Raw genomic sequence first — 26,093 nt, forward strand, 5'->3', positions numbered from 1 at the left:
TATTTCAATGCTTTCAAAGTCATTGGTTCGGCGAATCGTGCCATGTTGCGTGCTGGAGAACTATAATAGTCGAAAACACGTGCCAATTTTGGGGGGGAATTCATTACAGTGTTCTTAATATCCACAAATATCCTTCGCAAGCATGATATGCAATATGTTATTATTTATAATATATAATTAACTCTAACTGCGTCATTCTTTCATAATCTCAAGCAAGCACTATAGCATGCAAAACGCAGACTTACCTCTAGTTTTGTCGTTTCCTGTTATTGATAAGGTTAATGTCATTTAAATATTTTTAAGGATGCTGTGGGCATAGATACTGATTTCGATGTGTGGGTGGGATAGGGTCGTCAGCTGATCATAATGCAATATTATAATATATTAACTGTTGTGGTATTGTTGTGCAAACATTTTGATTATCCAGTAACAGAATAGAATATTCCATTATTTGTAACCAATCATGTCTGGAACCCATACAAAATGTATACAGCTCTGTCTGTCAGTGAGTGAGAGAGATGTGATCAAATCCTATCTGAATCTCCCAATTCATGAAAGACATAAGCGAAGGGGGCATAGCTGACAAAGTGTGTATTCATGCCTTGGGTGACTGAAGGAAAAGTGTCTCTTATGTCACATTCCAGCCCGGTTTTGCTAAGAGCCTGGCACCATACAAAGTAGGAGCCATTCTGGAGAAAGAGAGAATTGCCTGTGGTGGCCACTCCTGGACACATACTGGAGTCTTGAAGAGGCATCCCTGAGAGAACTTCATTTTCAATAATTTCAGAACTCCTTTTTCAATAATGTTTTCTCATAAAACATTTTCTATAATGTTTTATGAGATTTGAAAACACTTTGGGAGGGATCTGATATTCTTGATATTCTTAGGTATGTGCTTATGTACTACCTTCTTCAATTCAAACCACACGTTTTCAATGGGGTCTGGGGACTGAGATGGCCATCGCAAAATGTTGATTTTGCTGCTAATTAACCATTTATTTGTAGATTTTATTGTATGCCTGGGGTCATTCTCTTGCTGGAAGATCCACTTGTGGCCAAGTTTCAGCCTCCTGACAGAGGCAACCAGGTTTTTAGCTAAAATATCCTGGTACTTATTAGAGTTCATGATTCTGTTGACCTTAACAAGAGCCCCAGGATCAGGTTAAGCAAAATATCCCCATAGCATAAAATATCCACCACCATATCTATCTTTACAGTAGGTATGAGGTACTTTTCTGCATATGCATCCTTCTTTCGAGGCCAAACACATCACTGGTGTGCGTGACCAAAGCTCTCTTTTCGTCTCATCTGGCCATATCTCCCGGTTCTAATACAAGTGTCAATGGCATTTATCAAACTCAAAAAGTAGCATTTTAATGCAGATGTGATCAATCTGTGCTAACTAATGGCACCTCTCAAGAGTACAGGTCTTAACACCAGTTCCCAACCTGGCCCCAATACCCTACTGGCCAGCTAATCATCCCTGCCTGCTGATTAACACCATTTTAGGTTGACAGCTTTGTTCTATGGTCAAAAGGAAGTTCTCTCGGGGATGGCTCTTCAAGAGTCCAGGAGTGGCCACCACAGGCAATTCTCTTTTTCTCCAGAATGGCTCCTACTTTGTATGGTGCCAGGCTCTTAGCAAAACCGGGCTGGAATGTGACATAAGATCCACTTTTCCTTCAGTCACCCAAGACATGAATACACACTTTGTCAGCTCTGCCCCCTTCGCTTATATCTTTCATGAATTGGGAGATTCAGATAGGATTTGATCACATCTCTCTCACTCACTGACAGACAGAGCTGTATACATTTTGTATGGGTTCCAGACATGATTAGTTACAAATAATGGAATAATCTATTGTCTTCTATTCTGCTACTGGATAATCAAAATGTTTGCACAACAATACCACAACAGTTAATATAATATTGCATTATGATCAGCTGACGACCCCATCCCACCCCCTACCCACACATCGATATCAGTATCGAAGCCCACAGCATCCTTAAAAATATTTAAATGACATTAACTGAATCAATAACATGGAACAAATTATTTTGGAAGGAGATGTTTCAAGAGCAGATGTCCACATACTTTTGGTCATGTAGAGTATGTAGTGTATATATTTTAAATATTCTTTACTGCAACCGCCAACCACAGTAGGACTCAGGAGCCTGCTCTCAATGAGTGTAGACAGCCTGCTGCTGCCTGCTGCCACTCTGCTAATCATCAGATGTGGAGAGGAGAGGAAGTAACTGAGGCCCTGGCTTAATTGGGTAACTGGTTAATAAAATAAATTGCATAATAAATAAATGTGACTGGTCAACTGTGTGAGTCAGGGGCTGGCCCCAAGCCCGTAGAGGGTCCAAGAGGGAAGGCATAAATATAGAAATTATTTACATATTTTTATTATTATAATTTTGTATCCAAGGAGCAGGCTCTCAATGTTTAATATACACCAGGCAGCATGCTTTAGCCACAGAAAATCAATATAAAAAAATAACTGTGGATTAAGTTTTTATCACAAGCACATACCAAAATAAAGGAAACCCCAACATAAAGTCTCTTCAAAAGGTGTTGGGCCACCAGGAGCTGCCAGATCAGCTTCAATGCACCTTGGTATAGATTCTACAAGTGGACCCAAACCATGCCAGGAAAATGCACCCACATCACAACATACAGTTGTCATGACTTGCCATCCTGGATGGAGATCAAAGGTGCTGGCTAACCAAAGGTTTCAAGACGCCCCCTCCTGGGGGAGTTGGCCAGTTTTATGATGGTCGTAAATACCTTGCAGGAACTATCTCTCCTTGACCATGCAGTATTGAGGGGAAAGAACCCTTTTGTTACAAGGAGATTCCTCCTGCCAAAACTACAACATCCAAAAATGGATAATGGAACAATATTTCCAACACAAAGAATGTGGGAAATGGTCGGGAGGGACTTAAAGAACTATTATGTCAGATAATTTATTGTTTGGTGATATCGACAGATAGCCTAGGGGGCGGCAGGTAGCCTAGTGCGTTGGGCCAGTAACCAAAAGGTTGCTCGATCGAATCTCCGAGCTGACAAGGTAAAAATCTGTCGTTCTGCCCCTGAACAAGGCAGTTAACTCACTGTTCCCTGGTAGGCCATCATTGTAAATAATGATTTGTTCTTAACTGACTTGCCAAGTTAAATAAAGGTTCGAATTAAAAATATAATTAAAGACATTATAATGGAAACATTGGAACTTTAAGAGCTTTCACAATGTTTGTCAGTTACATCTAAATATTGTAAAACTTATATGATTAAATATACAACTATTTGTGAGAAGATGAAATGTGACTTTAGCCTTCGAAATGACAATTGTTTTTCATGTAAAGTTTTACCCAGTCAGTAACCACTCCCACGTGAGCACAGACATTATGCCAAAGGATGGATCGCCCATTTTTCCAGACTGCTTATAAAAGGACTCGTAACGAAATGTACATTAGACCAGACAGCATGGAGCGGTGGCTACACGGCAGAGAAATAGTTTTAAACTAAAGACCAGTATACGGACGGTAAACCAGACGTCACAAATGGTTTAAAACTACTAGACCAGAAAGCGTCGAGCTGTGGCTACACGTGTAAAATGGTTAGACTGTACCAGACCAGACAAATGGTAAGACCCTCTGAAACTCAACAGAGAAGAAGACTAGATATGCACCGCCTGCAGCTCTGCATGTAACATATTGTAAGAAATTTGACCGAAGACGAGAAAAGAAGAACATTTCCCTATCAAACGACCATTGGTACGTCTGATGTATCCATTCTAACAGACACTTCAAGAACAAAGGAAACCTACTACAACTACCAAGGACATGGTGACCTCTGGTGGACAACCAGACACTTACACAACCAGAGACTTTCTGTCTAACTATTCGTCATAGACTGATCTGGCGAATTCAACAGAGAGAGACAAAGATATACAAGCGTAAATATGTACATTGCATTTCTAAGTCCGAATGAGTGGTTGTTAGGGTGCTAAATATCCACATTTAAATTGCTTTGTCTCTCTTTCTCCCACTCTTTCTTTCCCCACCCCTTCATTGTGTAACCAGCCGTCATATCGGGTTAGTCCAGTAGGGACTTTTCATTGCATTATGTAGTAATCAATGTATAATCTATCCTGTGTGTGTGTTTATGTAATTCTGGGTGATTTAGTTATTTAGTAAATAAATAATTAAGCCAATTTGTGTATCACTGAGTCATCATGTAGACTAGGGTTCGTGCAGATTTGACGGATTAAGCAACGTTCAGATTAAGACTGATATGAGGTAATAATAATTAATGGATGACTAATATGGACGATATAGATTTCTAATGAGTTAATTGTTACATAATTAGTTTAATCATTGTTATAATTAAACATAGTCAATTAGTTTGATGAAATAATCATCATCGCATTAATGGTAGTCACAGTATACTTTGTATCCCTTGTTTACTCAAGTGGTTCCTTTAGTTTGGCAGTTACCGGTATCCCTACAGTTGGAAAGGCCGCAGTTTGGGCAGCATGCACGCCAAATATAGGCTACAGCTTGTTAAATTGTGGCCATAGACAAATAATGCATATAAGGGTTTTGTAACCATTTACCCTGGCAAATTGACTGTTGTACTCATGGGTACACTAGCAATGGATGTCAGTCATTGATCTGAATGGGAAGTGCCATCTATGGATTATATTTCTATGGTTGGTTGTGGCCGTCGTTTTGTCTTTTGCAGATTTCAAAATACAATTGCGGGAAAAACGTATGTTTTGAAAAGCAAATGTCTTCTACTGAAAGGAGAAGACTAATCTGTCTGTAGAACCAACATTTTTTTTGCTAACAGCAGCACTGTATTTCAAAGTAACTCATCTATTCCCATGACGAGGGCACCGGTCATCACCGTGAGTAACCTATGGCTTCAACTTCTTCATTAAATGAGTCAGTGTGCCACTGGAAATTGTATTTAGTACCCTACTGTTGGCTATGATATACACTGAACAAAAATCTAAATGCAACATGTACAGTGTTAGTCCCATGTTTCATGAGCTGAAATAAAACATCCCAGATATTTTCAATACACACAAAAAGCTGATTTCTGTAAAATGTTGTGCACAAATTTGATTACATCCCTGTTAATGAGCATTTCTCCTTTGCCAATATAATCCATCTACCTGAGAGGTGTGACATTTCAAGAAGATGATTAAACAGCATGATCATTGTGCAGGTGCACCTGAAATGCACCTGAGGACAATGAAATGCCACTCTAAAATGTTCAGTTTTGTCACACAACACAATGCCACAGATGTGCAGTTGGCATGCTGACTGCAGGAATGACCACCATAGCTATTGTCAGAGAATATAATGTTAATTTCTCTACCATAAGCCGCCTCTAACATAATTTTAGAGAATTTGGCACTATGTCCAACCGGCCTCACAACCGCAGACCACATGTAACCATGCCTGTCCAGGAGATCCACATCCGGCTTCTTCACCTGCAGGATCGTCTGAGACCGAAGAATATCTGCACAAACTGTCAGATACCATCTCAGGGAAGCTCATCATTCTCACCAGGGTCTTGACCTGACTGCAGTTAGGCGTCGTAACCGACTTCAGTGGGCAAATGGTCACCTTCGATTGCCATTGGCATGCTGGAGAAGAGTGCTCTTCACAGATGAATCCGGTTTCAACTGTACTGTATGGCATTGTGTGGGCGAGATGTTTGCTGATGTCAATGTTGTGAACAGAGTTCCCCATGGTGGTGGTGGGGTTATGGTATGGGCAGGCATAAGCGACAAACAACTAACACAATTGCATTTTATCAATGGCAATTTGAATGCACAGAGATACAGTGACGAGATCTTGAGGCCCATTGTCGTGCCATTCATCCGCCGCCATCACCTCATGTTTCAGCATAATAATGCATGGCCCCATGTAGCAAGGACCCTCCTAGCATGACAATGCCACCAGCCGTACTGCTCGTTCTGTGCGTGATTTCCTGCAAGACATGAATGTCAGTGTTCTGCCATGGCCAGCGAAGAGCCTGGATCTCAATCCCATTGAGCACGTCTGGGGCCTGTTGGATCAGAGGGCTAGGGCCATTCCCCCCAGAAATGCCTGGGAACTTGCAGGTGCCTTGGTGGAATAGTGGGGTAACATGTCACAGCAAGACCTGGCAAATCTGGTGCAGTCCATGAGGTGGATTAAGTACTGCATTACTTAATGCAGCTGGTGGCCACACCAAATACTGATTGTTACTTTTGATTTTGACCCCACCTTTGGGGACACTTTATTCCATTTATGATAGTCACAGACAGATTTTCACTCAAAATCTCATGATACATGGCCCCATTCATTCTTCCTTTACACGGATCAGTCGTCCTGGTCCCTTTGCAGAAAAACAGGCCCAAAGAATGATGTTTCCACCCCAATGCTTCACAGTAGGTATGGTGTCCTTTGGATGCAACTCAGCAGTTTTTGTCCTCCAAACACGACGAGTTGAGTTTTTACCAAAAAGTTACATTTTGGTTTCATCTGACCATATGACATTCTCCCAATCTTCTTCTGGATCATCCAAATGCTCTCTAGCAAACTTCAGACGGGCCTGGACATGTACTGGCTTAAGCAGGGGGACACGTCTGGCACTGCAGGATTTGAGTCCCTGGCGGCGTAGTGTGGTACTGATGGTAGGCTTTGTTACTTTGGTCCCAGCTCTCTGCAGGTCATTCACTATGTCCCCCCCGTGTGGTTCTGGGATTTTTGCTCACCGTTCTTGTGATCATTTTGACCCCACGGGGTGAGATCATGCGTGGAGCCCCAGATCGAGGGAGATTATCAGTGGTCTTGTATGTCTTCCATTTCCTAATAATAGGTTAACCAAGCTGCTTACCTATTGCAGATTCAGTCTTCCCAGCCTGGTGCAGGTCTTCAATTTTGTTTCTGGTGTCCTTTGACAGCTCTTTGGTCTTGCCAATAGTGGAGTTTGGAGTGTGACTGTTTGAGGTTGTGGATAGGTGTCTTTTATACTGATAACAAGTTCAAACAGGTGCCATTAATACATGTAACGAGTGGAGGACAGAGGAGCCTCTTAAAGAAGAAGTTACAGGTCTGTGAGAGCCAGAAATCTTGCGTGTTTGTAGGTGACCAAATACTTATTTTCCACCATAATTTGCAGATAAATTCATAAAAAATCCTACAATGTGATTTTCTGGATTTTTTTCCCTCATTTTGTCTGTCATAGTTGAAGTGTACCTGTGATGAAAATTACAGGCCTCTCTCATCTTTTTAAGTGGGAGAACTTGCACAATTGGTGGCTGACTAAATACTTTTTTGCCCCACTGTATATTCTAACTTTGACTACCACATGTTTCAGGAAATAGTACAGAGGCTCAGCTTCCGATAAGAGTGCACTTTAAGCACTGTCACCAGCAAAGAAAATTGCAACCTTGAGGAAATGTGGCCATTTAGAAATTTGTCAGCCATACTCACAACAAGTTTCATGGCTGTTGCTGGTATCCTCTGTCACCCATAACCAGTAGCAAAGACCTGCATGAACACAAAAGCAAAGAGACACAAAAAATTTCTCTATATCTAAACTGCACAGCAAAATCACAAGTATCAATCAGTGGAGGCTACTGAGGGGAGGATGGCTAATAATAATGTCTGGAATGGCGCAAATGGAATGGCATCAAACCCATGGCAACCATGTGTTTGATGTATTTGATACCATTCTCCCAATTAAGGTCTCAACAACCTCTTGTGGTATCAGTGATACATGTATTGGAATTTGTATTTGATTTCAATGTTTCAATGTTTGTGCTAATACGCTCCGTTTGACTTCCTGTCTGTGGCAGCATGGCGCCCGTATTGCGAGGCTGATTAGCTCGGACAAACGTATTTGTAATCCTTGTCTGATTTTGTTCTGGGAAGGCAGGTAGCATCTAACTGTATTTAATACTTTCTTGTGCACTGCTTGGTATTTAAAAGGATGGCGATTTAGTAAGAACTGTCTACCGATTAGACATACCTTCCGGCGTGGGAAAAGTGTTGCTTAACTGGTACAGTCACAGGTTCAGACTTGTGTTTTATTCTAGGTCTGTATTCTGGGCTAACCAGAATAAAAGTAGGCAACTGCTTCAGGTAATTGTAATCACTGTCCAATCTACGGCAACAATATATACCAGTAGTTGAAATCTTCTGTAATAAAATGGAATCAAATGGTTAGTAGAATTCATCTTGCACAATTCAGAAATGAAAAGCTCACATTTCAATCACATCGGAATTTTTTTTCTCTACGTGACATTGATGATCTCATAATGGTTTAGAAACAAAGGACCATTCATTCGACCATTCCTTGAAGAACAAAAAGACAACCAGAAAATCAATGCTTTGTTATATCAAACATTCAACAAGACATTGGGAATTGGAAAGGACCATTCAATAAGACAACTGGAAGCACAGCAGAAAATAGATTATGAACCAAATGCATAGCAATTCAAAGGATGAGAAAACCCTTTGAGATGGATGTGAACACTGTGTGGGACAATAACCATATTATCCTAGACTCCTGCAACATGCAATGATCAGCGGCGTGTATTCATAGATGCCAAGGGAAGCACAAAAAATTAACAAAATATATAAAAACAATGTTTATTTAGTCTCTGTGTTAAATATTTTTTCTTCAATTCAAAGAGGCGAAATGTATCTCACCGGAGAAAGCATACGAGAGAGAAAAACGGCGCCCCTCTGTCTCGCCCATCTATCTGATGTTGTCTGGTAAAAAAGACTATGACATTGTTGCCACCCGTAGCATTGAATGCAAGGGAAGCTTGCAATCATTTGGCATCCCTTGATCACATCACATCTAAATTGTTGCATCTTGTTGTGTCATTGTTCTCCAGTGGCTATCTAGCTAAAATTGGCACTCCTAAATTAACCATGGATGAAGATAGGGATTTGTACTTCTGGTTTTTCTTAATTTTCCATACTGGCCAATGATTATAACGGCGATTCGGATTCTACCATAAATTCATATATTGTGCCCCTGGCCTAACAGGATGGAAGTTCAATATGCAGCTAGATTTAATAGGCTAATGTTAACTAGCTGGCTAATCGTTGCCAATGAAAAGATGTGTTGTGGAAATTACCACCTGGGACACTGGAGGTCAATCTTAAATTAATAATTCTTTATTATCAGCAAGCTGGAGAGGTTCCAACAAACGTAAGGTACCAAGCAGTACACGTCTGTCAGGAGCTCCGACGGGGCAGTCCCTTTCATTTCCTTATATATTGCTTACACAGACAAGTTATATTTGCATGATTTACATTATTGATAATTATATCATAATTAACGTTTGGTTCATGTATGTAACCGACCAATACCTCACGAGGCTTCTTCTCTCCAAGCTGAGACATTGAAACTGAGATATCCTTTACATTCTCAAAGCAAGGTTCTGGGCATACTGCCAAATTTCTTATACTGATGGTGAGGATTCCTCCCAAGCACAGTCAGGCACTTGCATGAACCCAGTCAAATTGGTTATTAGAAAAGCACAAACATAACATTTTCCTTCACAGAAGTTAGGCTAGCGAGCAAGCATTTTAGCCATGTAACCTAGGACAACATAAATGAAAAACCTGTACTGTATGACAACATGAAAGAGAGGAGGATGGCGTTGCCTTTTCTCTACAAGTAGGGTGAGTCAACATGTTTTTTCTACTTGCACGCATGCACACACAGATATCAGAACCATGGACAGCCACATCATATTTAGCTTACGTTGATCAGACTAAATTAATTTTGGTATCTTTTAGTTGTCACTGTATTAGACAAAGCATTGGTGATTTTATGATGAAGCTGAAATGGTGCAGGAATAGTGAAGGCAGCTCCTGTTTTCTTTGCGACTTGCGTTAACTCTCAGTGGTTCTAAATCAATAGTTGTTTAGTAGTCCGAAAATGTGCGAAAAATTTACTTGCTTGACCATGTTGTAAGTCATCTAACTATTTGTTACATGCAATATGCTTTGTGGACTTCACCGGACAGAGGCTGCTCTCCGGTTTTGTGATGAAACAAAGGTGTGATTGAATTTATTCTTCCACTGTGTCTTCTTATTGTCTGAGCCTTAGGGCTATATATCACGTTGGAAACAGGTTAACGAGCAAACAACAAAATGATTACAACACAGGCTGTAATATGGAATCATATTCTGGGAAAGTGGGTTATGCTTGCAGTTGAGAACACAGGATAGAAATGTTACTGGAAATCAGTATAATAGGAATATCATTCACCCATATGAACAACCATTCTATGATTGAAACCTTTTGAACCTCAACATTGCAATAGGGGTGGTCTGCAGTACACCCTTAGTACATTAAATAATTGTTCAAGGCCAAGAGTAAGAATCAATATCACAGGCCTCACTTTGGCCCGTAATTGACTTGTAACCATAAGAAAAGTTAATCAGCATTGGAGTCAGATTAAAACAATTGGTACAGATCATCATGTCAAACTTGTTAGGTAACGGACATACATTGAAAGCCTCGTATGACACGTATGCCCTCACACAAACATACATCTGGAACACCCATGCCCTCACACAAACATACATCTGGAACACCCATGCCCTCACACAAACATACACCTGGAACACCCATGCCCTCACACAAACATACATCTGGAACACCCATGCCCTCACACAAACATACATCTGGAACACCCATTCCCTCACACAAACATACATCTGGAACACCCATGCCCTCACACAAACATACACCTGGAACACCCATGCCCTCACACAAACATACACCTGGAACACCCATGCCCTCACACAAACATACATCTGGAACACCCATGCCCTCACACAAACATACACCTGGAACACCCATGCCCTCACACAAACATACATCTGGAACACCCATGCCCAATTTCCTGCAGAGATGTAAAGCCCATGGCAGAATTCAACATTATGCCTTCATATTCATGATATAAAGAAAATCTATTAACCTTTGGAAGAAATACAAGGGAATTACCAAGAGGAGCCTGTTGTATTGTGCAAGATTAATACGACACTCATTAGAGACGATTCCAGAAATTAAATCAAATGGAATATTAGACATTTTGTTGTTTTTACAACCAGTATCGGGATTTAAATATAAACTGCAGGGAATTACTTTTTAAATGGTTTTGAAGGTATAAAAAAAATGTCTTTACAATAAACTTTGAATTTCCCTCTCCAGAAAGATAGAAGTAACTCAAATCACATGCAACAATATGGCCTCCCAGCATTTTCCTTCTGCAGTGTTTGGTACTCACAAGTTCACTTGGTTGGGTTGGTACAATCGTTAAGACAGAAAATAATAATTTCAACCTAATTGACTCTTGCTCTTTCACAATCTCACAAAAGCAATAGTTTGAAAAAGCATTCCAGTCAGACTAGCAGCAGACAATTACCTTTTCTCAATTGGTTTTGCTAAGTCCACTGTCCTCTGTCCTCTCCTTGCCTCCTTTTGAAAGAGGTAATTGAGGTGTGGTGACGAGAAGAAGGATCATGGACGGAAATGCGCTTGTTGGAAATGAGATGGTCCTCTACTCACGTGTCATCAGGACAATGACGTTTACAGAGGTGGATCACAAAATAAATGTGTAAAGTAATAAAAACAAATTAAGTTAGTTGTGCAATACATTTTATAGATAAAGCAATAAGTAGCATATTGTTTTTAAACATATTATATCAAAACTTCTGCGGTAGGATACGCTCGTGCTTCTTTGCCAAAAGGAGGCTATCAAGGAGGGGAGGACCATCTTCCATTTGCCTATTAAAAGAATTGACACAATCCGCGACCACTTATCGGTTTCCGGGTCACGGAGGAGAGAGGACAGAGGATGGACTTTTGCCCAAACGAGAACTACCAATGTGTGAAGAATCAAAATGGCTGCCCAACAACATGTGGCAGCAGCCATTGCCAAACCCAGGCTTTTGACTTGCGGGGCATTTAAGCCCTGAAAAACGCCTGACAGACAGTTGGTCTGCCAGGCTGCGTGCTGCCCCCGAGACCTGAGCCAATCACAGCAGGGCTGCTTAGCATGCTAACTCGGCTATCTAGTCTTGTGATCTAGCTAGGTAGTCTTGTGAGTTATCTATGCTGGTTGTTAGCCTGCATAATTTATATGTGTATAGAGTATATTTATAAGGGAGACTTCATGTTTTGTGGATAACATTTACATTTAAAGAGGGGTGAGCTCCACTCCTTACAGGCTGATCATATTCCCTTTCAGCCTCAGAGCTTGATGAGATTCAATAGCAACCTCAGAGACTGATAAATCAGGATGCTGCCTTGTAGGCTGTTTCATTACCAAAGCTCCTTACAGGCATATTAGCTGTTAAAGTGCCTTATAGGCTGATGCATATGATCCAGTGGGTGAGCTCTATTCCTGGCAGGCTGATCAGATTCATTAGCATTCTCAATGTCTGATTAGTCAGTCTTGTAGGCTGTCACAAGGGGAGTTATGGATTGAAATCGTCAAACCTGTTACAGTCAAGCCTGCCACTTGAATAGTTACTTTTATAGTCACTTTTACTATGAATCTCTTAAGTTGGGAAAACATGTTTTTTATGACAATGTTACAATTAGGTGAAATTAATAATTTGGTAATTTTACCAAATTACTCTACCCAAATTACACTACATTTGTAGAATCACATATCTCCCTGAATTCCCTTATTATCTCTGTCTGTGTGTTGTGAATGTCAGAGCACAAAATAGAAAATGTCCCTTTTGATAATATCGACCAATGAGAATTGGCAGCTGGAGGCATTTAAACATGCAGGTCAGGTATACATCCTCTTCAATTTAGTCACACTGTCCATTGGATCCAAGGAACGAGCAGATGGTCACCGGGCTTCGGTTGCCATTATTAGCTTGGTTGGATATGACTTATCATTTTTATGAGGCCAAATTACTCAGAGTATTAAAAAAAATAAAGTGTTGAACATGCAGAGGCACCACACACCCCCTGGTGCTTAAATGAGGGTGTCATTAGCTTAAGCTGCTGGGCTCTAAAGGCTTGATTTTAATGTTGGTTTCTGAGGAGTCGGCAATCAAACAGTTTTTGAAAGGATAACATTTGCATCATAATAAACAAAAAGTTGAAAATATGTGAGGAACATTGAATGGAAAGTGCGCATTAAACACTTGTAGGGATATGATACAGAGCTTGACTCACCATTTATCTTACCCATAACTGTTGTTAGGCAAAAGCATGTCACGATCAAGCTAAATTCTACATTGACGAAGAGTGACTACTGTTTTTAGCTCTAAATCATATTTGACATTATTTGGACCAAAATATTTCAATTATAGTGAAACAGTAGGACCCAAAGTTGTATCTAAATATGTTGGAGTCAGTGTTATGCAGCAGTTTGTAAGGTACTCAGAACTGATGGTGCATTACTGGTGCCTCAGCATCACCCAAGTTAATAGAAATGGTGGGGATATCTTACCTTCGTCATTCTTTGCATTTTGAGGGGTTTTGCATCAATGAAACCAACAACCTTCAACTGTTTTGTTCAAAGGAAGGTAAATCAAATTTATATGGAGATGCTGTACAAGCAGTTATTAGACATTATCTAGGAGTGCCTCTTTTTATGTGGTTTACATCTCTGAAAGAGCATCAAGTAATCTGAGCACACATCAGTCTTCTGTTGGAGCCTACGGTGACATCCATCTTACACAAGTTAGGTTTCAGCTTTTTCGTGTTGTCGTAAATCACGGAGATCGAGTCATACATTTTTTATATATCCAGGCACCTATGCACTACAATGCAATCCTAGCCGCTCCTGTTCCGATGCCAGCCCGCATCCATTATGTCCTGTCCTCGCTTCCCATTCCTACTGCATGTTTAGTTGCACCTTTCCAACATAATTAATTCTCATTAGTGGCAACACCGTCATGTCACTTTCCCCCGGCTAATTGTCTCTCTTCGCCACCTGCACTCTCCTCCTTGTTGGCTCACTGCACTTTTTCTACTTACTTTCTGCCCAACTTTTTTTCTTCTGACTTTTATTGACCTTTTGTACGTAACAAGACCAATTTTCATGGTCGAACAGAGGCCTATTGTGGTTAAACAAGGATGTCTGCTAACAGTATACAACTTGTTATCTGTGCAGCGGCAGTGTTACAAAATACTGGCTGTTGACTGAATTCATTATATGTGATAATCTCAATTCAATAGGTACAGTACAATGCACAATGTTTTACCACATCTTTGCAACTCAAGATGAGTTTGATAGAGATATGGCCCTGGGCGAGATGAATTGAGAGGGAATTTAAGTTTGAGTAGGTGTCAGTAAGAATCCAATGTAACACCATTACACCTTTGCGCTGTACAACCCCCTCCTTTGCTGTGATCCGACAAACTCTAAAGCATGTTTTATTAGTTAGAGTCACCCATAAAAATACCTTTTCACCTTACAGTCAGTTGTACAGTATATTTGTGTTTTCAATCAATAGTATTTTATTTAATCATCATTTATTTAATCATGGGCAGTATATAACCCTGTTATCAAATTACCATAATAACTTTATTGAAACAATACTTTGAATGTCTTTTCATGAATTGATTCTCCGGAAACAATCAAAATACACTCCTAATGTAACAATGTGTTCTGAGAGTCAGGGAGCATTTTCAGGGAGTGAGTGTTTTAATAAACAAATGAAACATAATACGAAACACAAACAACGCACAGACATTAAACAGAAATAATAACACCTGGGGAAGGAAATATAGGGCAGGTAATCAAGGAGGTGATGGAGTCCATGTAAGTGTCATAATGCATGTAACGATGGTGACAGGTGTGCGCCATAACCAGCAGCCTGGTGACCTAAAAGCCGGAGAGGGAGCACACGTGACAGTACCCCCTCCCCGACACGCGGCAACTACCCCAAGATGACAATCCCAGGGATCAGGAGCAGACTGGTCACCTCTGCCAAGGCGCTGGAATCTGTCGATACAGCTGAGGCACAGGAGCATGGCAACCTAGAGCTCCGTAGAGAGAGCATACGTGACAGTACCCACTCCCCAGTGTGTTCGGCTCCATCCGCCAACCACAGAGACGATCCCGGGGATCAGGAGCGGACCGGTCGCCTCCGCTGAGGCGCAGAAACCTGGGGAACCGGCTGACGCGTGGGAGCATGATGAGCTGGCTGAGACCTCCCCGGTTGCCTAAATTGAGGCACGGTAACCTGTTCACCCAGCTGAGGCACGGGAGCCAGCTGAGGCACGGGAGCCAGCTGAGGCACGGGAGCCTGTCGAGCCTGCTGAGGCACGGGAGCCTGTCGAGCCTGCTGAGGTCAAATCAAATTCAAATCAAATTTTATTTGTCACATACACATGGTTAGCAGATGTTAATGCGAGTGTAGCGAAATGCTTGTGCTTCTAGTTCCGACAATGCAGTAATAACCAACAAGTAATCTAACTAACAATTCCTAAACTACTGTCTTATACACAGTGTAAGGGGATAAAGAATATGTACATAAGGATATATGAATGAGTGATGGTACATAGGCAAGATACAGTAGATGATACAGTAGATACAGTAGATACAGCATAGGCAAGATACAGTAGATGGTATCGAGTACAGTATATGCATATGAGATGAGTATGTAAACAAAGTGGCATAGTTAAAGTGGCTAGTGATACATGTATTACATAAGGATGCAGTCGATGATATAGAGTATGAATGATATGAATGAGTGATGGTATAGAGCAGCATAGGCAAGATACAGTAGATGATATCGAGTACAGTATATACATATGAGATGAGTATGTAAACAAAGTGGCATAGTTAAAGTGGCTAGTGATACATGTATTACATAAGGATGCAGTCGATGATATAGAGTACCCGCCAAGGCATGGGATTCTGACAAAACCGGCTGAGGCCTCCCAGGTAGCTCCGGTTCTGACACCCGGACCAAACATCAACTCCAACACAAAAAAAACACTCCCTGATGCTACCCTTTGGTGAGGCGTTATTCTGGAACAATGTGCGCTGAGAGTCGGGAAGCAAGTTCAGGGAGTGAGTGTTTGAATAAATAAACAGAACATACTACAAAATAAGAAACACAAACAACGCACAGACATGAAACAGAAATAATAATGCCTGGGGAAGGAACCAAAGGGAGTGACATATATAGGGCAGGTAATCAAGGAGGTGATGGAGTCCATGTAAGTGTCATAATGCATGTAACAATGGTGACAGATGTGCGCCATAACGAGCTGCCTGGTGAACTAGAGGCCGGAGAGGGAGCACACGTGACACCTAAACCCTGCACATGACATTGACACATCCACAGCAAACATTTTGACCAAAGGCTAAAACTGCAATATTAGACAGTTATGATATTGACACATACTGTATCCACAGCCAATTTAACGTATTGACCAAAGGACCAAAAAACTATATTAGAAGGTTATATGACAATGACACTCACCCTCAGCAAATGTATTGACCAAAGGCCAAAATATATATATATATTTTTTACCTTATACAGTTACACTTCGGTCCTCTGTTCACTTACAGACCGAGAGACAAGATGGAGGAAGGATGTTGACTTACCAGAGGAATGATTACAGGCACATTTAATTCAGTCCCCCATCATGCCGTGTAATGATAACAATTAGTACATGTAGTTAGAATCAGGAAGTCAAGACAATGGGATCATTATTCATGATTGCAATTAACTCCCTCCACAGTAATGAATCTATTGATCTTCTAATCGTTCCTGTGCATTATTTCACATCTGTTTCCTTTACTGTACATGTATTGGTATGATGTTACTGTAAGTGTTTGAAGAGGGAAATGACACATTACACTTCTGTTGGTAATTACATAAATGTTCTATTTTATTCTATGCATTTTGCTAACCAGCAAGTAAAAATAATGTCACGCATAATGTACATTAGGCCTAGCTGTGTGTGAGAAAGCAGAGAGATTTTTTATTTCTTAAGCCAGGTGTGCTAATAGGAATATGGATGCACACTGTCTATCTCACACCATCCTCATTTACTCTTAGCTGTCACATGCATCAACAGCATGTTTTCAATTCAATTCAGATGTTCTGAGAATGTTTAATATGTGAAGCAATTTACAGCAAACTTCTAGTCCTCTAATATTTTGTATAGCCAAGTATTAGTTTGACAAATGAGTAGCTAAACATAGACATACATATTATCCAATTAAATGTGTCATGTCATCCACAGATTACCTTGTGCTTTATTAGCAACACATAATTGTGATATGGTACAACAAGGAGCACAATCATATTGATACTGGATGAAATAGACACTCAATCAAACATAAGAGAACTGACGAGTATTCCTCCATGGGATATGTGTATTACTCATCTTACCCATCACTGGTGGTGCGGCTGTCATTTCAAAACAATGCAGCAGAGGAACATTTGATTTGTGGCTACATTTTATGAAAAATGAGAGGGACATACAGGATGATTTTGTACGCTAGATACTGTATGTTACAGTATCTGGTTCTCCAATCAGTATAGGAATGTTCTCATTTAGCATACATTTGTCTTTGAGTGTCTCACTGCACATAATGTAGATTCTCTTACACACCCAAATCTTGTAGACTGCCAACTATTTTAAATAATGTAAGTAAAATTGACATTTTTGTTGTGGATACAATCAGTTATTTTCCATTGGTTGCCTAACTAGAAAGACTACATAGTCTACTTCAACAAATAAGAGTTATTTATAAAGCCAAGGACTTTCTGAAAAAGAGAGTATGTCAAGAGAATAAGTGTTTGAATGTCAAAAAAGCTTGCCATCCTAAAAAGGAAAAAAGAAAAACAGTAGAAAAAAATGACACTATATGGAAAAGATAAGTCTTCAACTAAAGAAAACATTTGAACTGTCACATCACAACTCTCTGTTGGTGCCTTTAACAGTCTCTGACACTCTGTAAAATGAACACTTGAACACCTGACTGTTGAAAATAGTCCAAGGTGGAATGTCGTCCAAATATAAGAATATAATATCCCAGTACAGTGACTATTTTAGCATGTAAATCTTGGTGGTGCGAACTCACCCAAATGTTTTAGATGCTTGCCAGCAAAGACACAACCCAACACTAAATAATACATTAATTGCACTATAATGGTGATAAATGGTGCCCACAAACTGTTAAGGCCTACATAAAGCTGTCCCAACAGCAGAGTTTTCCTTTCAGCACAATGGAATGAATCCTTACCGCTGCTACACCTGGCTATCAGCAGAGCCTCGTCTGACAGTGAAACAGTTCATTCAGCCTCAGTTACTGCCTTTTTAAAAACCATAGGTGATATGGCTGACTTGCTTGCTTAAATATGGTTTCTACTGACTCCTTGTGGATTTGATTAACTCGATGAGAACCACATTCCCCTTCAATAACCATTGCTTATGATTTTTGACTATTGAACCATATTACATTTATGTTCAGTAAATTCATAATATTTGTTATATCATTAACACTGCAAACTAACGAGCTGTGACGAGGTAGGCCTATTCATTCAGAGAGATAGAGAGACTACTATTTGAAGTATTTTATTAGGCCAATGTGGTCTAAAAAGGAAGGAAAATACAATCACAAGGATCTGCTTTAATAGACAATATACAGATGCACAGACCCACACAATATCAACTGAAATTACTGTACGTGGGTCTATTAGCGTACTGAACCTTTTGTTGGCATTTTTTTTTTGAATGGGAAGAGACTGACTGGCAAGCTTGGTTACAGAGCCAACAGCATTATATAGTATCCCCATGAGCTATGTATAATACACAAAGTAAGCAAAACAATGACATGCATCATTATAACATTGGTTAAATTGATGAATAAGATACTAATAAGATAAACCTATATAAGCAATATAACAATTGAGATGTACATACTATGGCATTAGGGAACAATTAGCAGATAAGACGGATGTTGTCGATATTCCTATTTGTTCAGCACTTTTGAAATGGACAGCGAGTGATGGGCCGTTCTTGCAGGGTTCTCCCTGTACACCGTAGGATAAATAAGGGGGGCATATAAGCAGACAATGAAAGCTCTTACAATATTTGATGATGACATTTCTCTAAAACAGGCTTTAGGCTACATGTGCAAGTCAGAACAGTAAGCTCAATTCTGAGGGCAGAGACATGGGCAACTAACAGCTTACTACACAACATACACTTAGTACGACTTGCTGTGTAATGTTTATGTCCTTTAGCCAATGAGGACGGAGACATTTTATTTATAATTTATCTTCATATGACATGGATTGAAAAGGATTTGCCAGCAGATTGTCGACGTGATTCATAATGATGACTGCTTTTCTAGTTCGCGAGCTTGCTAGCTAAGATTTTGAATGTAGGATGTTGACAGGAACCGTCCAATCAAAGCTAAGGTAGATAGAATGTGATTTTTATCAGTAGCCAATGACCTTCAGCCTTTTTGGACGAGCACTTCTACTGTAAAGCTATGGCAGCATGGGGGCTTGAACTGTAGATTCTGCAGGGATGTAGTGTCCCCATGAGTGACAGAACACAGAGCCAATGATGGCGCAACTAGAGGTGATCACCAATGCCTACACTCTGGCTGCCCCTCCACCACAGAAAGCACTGAGCTAGACTGAAACACCTGTATTTTGGAGCTGCTTTACTCAAGAAAGTGACCGTGTTTGTATGCGACTTTATTAACACAAGGAAAAAAACATTGTTCGCAAATTAATATGTCACACAAATGGGGTTTCAAAACAGGTGGGGCACCTGCCCTGAATACCACATGCGAATACACGTAGTTAGGCTTTACTGGCATGGGCGCATCGAACTGATATGTTGTCTTTGCAAATGATTTCAAACAAGTATCAGCCGGTGTTGCTCAATAATGTGGAAGGAAATGGATGTGAAGTCAATTACCTGGGAAGGATTTCAAACCACATTAGACAAATAAGTGACTGCAGCCAACGGTTAAATGTAATTTATTTGCCTTTTATGAATCAACATTTTTTTTATCACCGCTCTCATTTGGAAATCGTGTTAAAAAAAATCCTGAATATCCTGCATAGCATTTAGACTAGATCTAGTACACTAAAGTTGGTCAAACCATTGCTGTTAAAAATAATGAAATTACACATGTATTTTCCCTTGTATTTTCCAATCCGACTAACCACTGCACCATGTTTTGCCTTATTTTACAGGTTCTTTGCTCTATTTTGCTAACCCCTTTTGACGAAGCATTAATTAAGACACTTTTTGACCCAATGGCTGTTAACATCCATTTTGCATGCTTAGTCATGCTATGAGCTACAGCCAGAGTTTATGATATAGAATAAGAAAATAAATCAGATGCATCTATTCCAAAATGGGACCCATCTCTGTATTCCATTTTAAAATCAATTTAACCAGGGCATACACTATTTGATAACCATGCATGGATCAAATAATTCATAGAAATGCTCTATATTTTAACCTAGCTGAACCACTACAGTGTATATGTGCTTCAGTGTAGAACATATGAGGTGAATAGAGGCAGATGTATACATTCATTCATGAGCAATGGTGGGTTCAATCAGCAGCATGAGTATGTCATTTTCACTGGTACGTTTGTAGACCTGGAGATGCTGTGGTGATTGATACATTCCCTGAAGAAAAGCCATCTCAATCCTGTCAAAGCAAATGAGGTGTAGCAGATTTTCGCCAAGCCACTTGTTCTGCTCAAAATAGCAAGAGGTTTCAAGACAAACTAAATATTGTATTTTTCATCCCCATCTTCCAATATGGTTGTCATAGTAGAACCTTAAATCAAATCCAATAGAATTATGACTGTAATTCTCTGCTAGCTGCTATATTGTCATGAGTAATTGGCTGGATGGAAAATTCCAGATAGAAATAGAGAAATTGTGATAGAAATATTTTTGTGCGTGATTAAAATTAAAAGCTATATGACTTTGTGTGCTTGACTTGTTCAACATAAGAGGTTTCTTTCTGACAACAGTGCTGGCTGCATTTACAGAGCCTTGACGAAGCGCAAGAGCCCTCACAGTGTCATTGTGAGAGTGCTAAAGCATTGGGAGCCGATGAAGAGTCTTCCTGGGAGTGTGATGAATTGCTAGATACTTAATATTTGTTGGACAACTCCCATTGATGTGTGTGTGTGTGTGTGCAGTCATTTTCAAAGGCTTTTGAAATATAGTACAACAGAGCCACCAATGAAAGTGATTAGCCATTTCCATCTGTCATATCATTCTTTCAGAGGTGAGAAAACATAATATTTTCACAAGAAATGAATGCATTAAATAAAAAGGGTGTCTTGGACAAGCTACATAACAAAAGCGTTAACAAACCCGAGCCGGCCTCGCTCTTAACCTCTTTTATTATCAGAATCTACCGCACATCCAAACCTCTTATCTCAAAATAAAGGCCAATTAATAGCACTAAAGACTATCGGAGGAAATTAAGCCATTGAACTTCAATATCATTATTATACATTTGCCTTCACTTTGTTCTTTGGGGGGATGAAAAAGAGTGCATATGCCTTTTCAGCACCATATTGACTGGGAGTAGTGCATAATTATGACACGCTGCGACTCTTATCCGAGACCGCATTGTGTTGCACCCTTTAATGAATCCACACTTGTACATGCAAACTGTTCCCTCTAAATTGCAGAGACTACACTATAACTGTGACAAGCTAACAACAGCGCAGCCGATAGGAGAGTCATTTGGCAATAGCAATATGTGCATCTAGCATAACGTACAGATATTGCCTATTGACTTTGTTTTTGCTCTCGCCTCTAGTCTACCTCCTCAACTGTAGAATCCATTGTCCCTCACTTGCCATTGGAAATAATGAGAGCAATAAAAGGCAGGTTGTTTACAGCGACCCCTCCGACTCCTATATTACATTTACAGCACTCACACGGAGGTGAGACGTGACCTTCCTCTGAGGTCGAAGGAACTGTGTCCATCACTGTTTAATTAGCCCGGAGGTGTCTGTTTAGTCCGCGATAGCGACGGCACACCAAAACGATCACTCGAAATCTACAGTCAAGCCCATCTGGTTATTTTTAATATCTGTTTTATGTTTTAAAATAAACATGAATGGGGTATAATTGGGAGGGAAAGCAAGTGTTTGTTTGGACAAGGGCAGTGTCGTTAAGTGAGTTGCTAGCCAGAAGTTGCCAAGTGATTCTGTTAATTTACCCACTAGATAAATCATAACATCCTCAACATATTCTCTCTCTGTGAGGGATGTTATACACAGAGTGGTGGAAGGATTTGTCTGGACGTAGGGCAAGCTATGGACTCCCAGCAAGTATGCAAGTATGTGCTGTCCTATCATGCACTTTTTGTGCTTTCTGTGAGCAGATTCTTAATTTACAAACAAAGTTTATTTGAAGATTTTCTTGTCTGTAACTTTACGCTCTAACTATTTCATACTGATTCCTGCTTGCAGAAGTCATTCTCTAATGTAAAGGATTTTACCTTGCATGGATACATACATTTCTCTCTGCCAACAAGAGGGGTGTGAACAGTTTGGGGTCGCATGGGTTGCGAGGTGGGGGTTTGTTACTACGCCGATAAATTACATTATCCATCTGGGCCTTTGCCACCTATTAAATATGTGTGACCGAAACTTCTCAAAAAGTACTTGAGTACCTCTACTGTAGCCTATGATGTCCGTTTCAGAACCAGTTTCGTGAAGGCGGAAAAATAACAGGAACAACTCAAGGTCCTTTTTTTGCAGCAGCCAGCCAGGATGATGTACTTTTAAGTGGCCACCCCTGCCCTGTGTGTCAGTGTGAAGGATTGCCAAAGCCTCCCCACAAGTGTGATCTCTCTACATCAACAGCCGTGTGACAGAGCTTTTACTTCTTCCCTGGATGGTGTTCCTATCTTGCAGATGTTCAAGAAGGAAGAACAAAAAGGGTTAAATGTTCCAGTACTCATCTGAATTATTTCTTACTTTTTGGACACTGTGGCGCAGGGAAGATATAAAATAATAAATGATAAGCGTCTCATTTTGGAAGGATAACGAGATAAATAACATGGTAATTTGCTGACATGTGAAATGCTTTAGGAAGGTGCCCTCCGAAAGATTAATATCTGAATAAGCACTGATAGCGGTTTAATTAATGGTTTGGATGGGCTGGTGTTTGTGGCCCGTTGGAGGTAAGAGCTCGCATTGGAGGAGAATCTATGGCTGCGAGGGTGCATGGGTCAATGCTGTTGTTCTCGGTAGAGTGTGTTGCGCTCATTTGTCTGCCTAAGGGGTGGCACATTTGTCCTGCAAATAATAGAATGCTTCCAGACCATGTCGGTACATCTGATAAAATTAGCTCAGGAGCAAGGACGAGCAATTCCACCTTCATGAACATCAGTAGCGTACTGTCTTACTGATGAACTTTTAACTTTTCCCCAACTCTCCCACCCTCTCTCAATCCCACAGCCCGGTCTCCGGTGAAATAGAGCATGTCTGATGTCAGTGCCTCTCGCAGGCGTTTTGTCAAAAGGGGAAAAACAACTGGGCCTTCTACTTTAAGATACACTTTCATCTTTACTGCACACTAAGGCTTCGCAAAGAGCAAGTCAATGTGTTTCATTTGAAATAACTACTGTACCAGAGCTACACAATATTGCATTTAAAGAATAGCAAAAATAAAATGTACAGTACTTTCCCTGATATTTGAAACTCTCTCCATGTTACCTAGAATTCTTCCTAAGTTCTAGGCTGTGTATTTTCCACACGTTTCAAACTGGAGAGTCAGAAAGCAAAGCCTTGCCTTATTTACACAGGAAACTTATGTTCCAGTGAAGCTTTGCTCTCTAGAGATCCAAACGTACACACATTATGTACAGATTGCAATTTGAAGATAAAGTGCCCCTTTCTTCCATTGCCATACAGCACTTGGGAAATGAATGTGCGAATGAGTGTTCATTTAGATCCATCACTGAAGAGCCTTATCTTACTTCCCACGCTCTGTGACAGACTGGGAGGCACAAGGGGTAAGGAGAAGTGCAAAATGACATTTATTATCCCTTGCAAATGACTTCAAACTGTACTCGTCTGAAGTTGTAAAGGTCACTCTTTCTAAAGGCAGGAAGGCCTCCAAGGTTTCTTGAAGAGTGATGCATATCAAAATCCTTGAAGATACCATTGGCGATGGGGTAAAGATAACCATGCTGTCAATAGTCTGCTCGGTTTCGCTGTCGTCAGCAGTCTGTATCTCCAGGTTTTGTCATTTTTTTTCTCAGCTTTAAAGCGGCACGGAAAAATGTATATTAATGCCGAACAGTTACATAAAAGCCATGTTAAGGATCAAATCGAGTTAGATACCAAAACGATACGTGTGGCTCCTGGATTTACAGTAAACAACCATGATGTGCAGTAAATATGACTTCTCTTCATCTACATGATGATATTACTGGGGCACCATGCTTTTCCTGGCAGTTGTTACTGTTCATTTACAGACTCACAGTCAGTAAATATCAGTCCCTCTATGATTTTTTTTGGGGATGTTTGGTGATATTTGCAGGCAAAAATTGTTGATTTTGCTGAGGCAATTCAGACATTTTGTATGGCATTATGCAATGATTTTGTCAAATGTGTTGCAGAAATGCCTGGACGAGGGAGAAATCACCATATTATGCTGTAATTGTGTGGTAGTTGGTTGAAATTGCTAGCCCTCTTTTTGTTCTGCGTCAGTGTTAGTGTTATGCAATAATTTTGTGATGATTTGACGGTTTTATGGGAAATTGTGTGTGACTGGTCAAATTTCAAGTCTGTGCATAATATGCGGAGAATTATTGATTTTGCAAAATAATTTATGAAACAAACATATCATGATGAAAAACACATTATACTGTGACACTTTCTGTATTTTAAGAGTTATAGATCTTGAAAACTTGATTGCTGACATGCAAAACATTTTGGGGCTGTATCAACAGTTGACAAATGAAACAAATACCAAATATCGTTTTTGAGTGGAATCTTCATTTAAGGTTCATGCTCTCTATCCCAAAAAGCATGTAAACACCCAGGCTATGTTTACCCGACAACATATGTGTCACGGCCCCATCATTCTCCAGGAGGAAATGGGATCTGTGAGCGTGTCAGATCAATTGAAGGTAGGTAGGTCCTTATTATTTGAATATAGGCTACACTCCTGGTGTGATATATTCTGTATTTCCTTGTTGTGTATTTTTCTTCTCTCCCATTTTTATTTGAGATGGGAAACACAGGGCCAGATGGGGCCCCGGGTCCAAATCCACAGAATGATTTCACATCCCTTTTTTCTCTCCCAGCAATAACGGAGTTAACAATACAAATGCATCCAGCCACAGTTTGGCTAGTCCATTTACAGCCAACCTATTGGTTTGTTTCAAACTCATTTCCACACAGGATAGATGTTTCAAACTCATTTCCACACAGGATAGATGTGGAGGGCATACCAGATGCTTCAATTCCAGATGTATAAAAAGTGAACACATTGGACTCAAATCATGCTTCTATCAGCTTTGACTAGTCTTACAGGTATCGATTTAGAGGGCCAGTATGAATAAGCTGTGAAGGCACCTCTGGAGCTTTATAGGATTCATGATAAACATCATCAATCTCTTTGTACAGCATTCAAAAGGTGGTAGATGTTTCCTAGCCTTTAATCAATTCAGATTCGATGTCCGAAATACCATGTATAATGGTATTCATTGCATTTCGGGACTACTGTGCAGACTTAAGTGTCCTTTGTAGACCTTTCTCATCTGATTTGATTTAGTGTAAATACCAACTATTAACATAATCAAATTAGTCTTTTAGCCTATCGAAATGTTTAAATGACTGTAATGTCATTTGTCAAAAATAGATGCCAACTCATATATGCTCTCCATCATGCCTAGCCAACAACTCAACTCCATGATTTACGATGGATTTGAGCGGCGACTAGTGTAGGCGGACTGGAGCTCTGATGTCACATCAAATATATTGCATGTGTAACTGCGTGCTTATATCCATAGTTTTGGATAAAAACTTCAAGTTAGTAGGTTGCAT

The 26,093-nt window shown here is 40.1% G+C and overlaps 1 protein-coding gene across 2 annotated transcripts in view; it reads left to right on the forward strand.

Annotated features, from left to right (window-relative positions):
- LOC135550818 (opioid-binding protein/cell adhesion molecule-like) overlaps nucleotides 1-26,093 on the forward strand; it is a 329,729-nt gene that overhangs the window by 163,896 nt on the left and 139,740 nt on the right. The window lies entirely within an intron of this gene.

This window comes from Oncorhynchus masou, chromosome 12 (genome assembly GCF_036934945.1).
Source record: "Oncorhynchus masou masou isolate Uvic2021 chromosome 12, UVic_Omas_1.1, whole genome shotgun sequence".
Taxonomy (NCBI): Eukaryota; Metazoa; Chordata; class Actinopteri; order Salmoniformes; family Salmonidae; genus Oncorhynchus; species Oncorhynchus masou.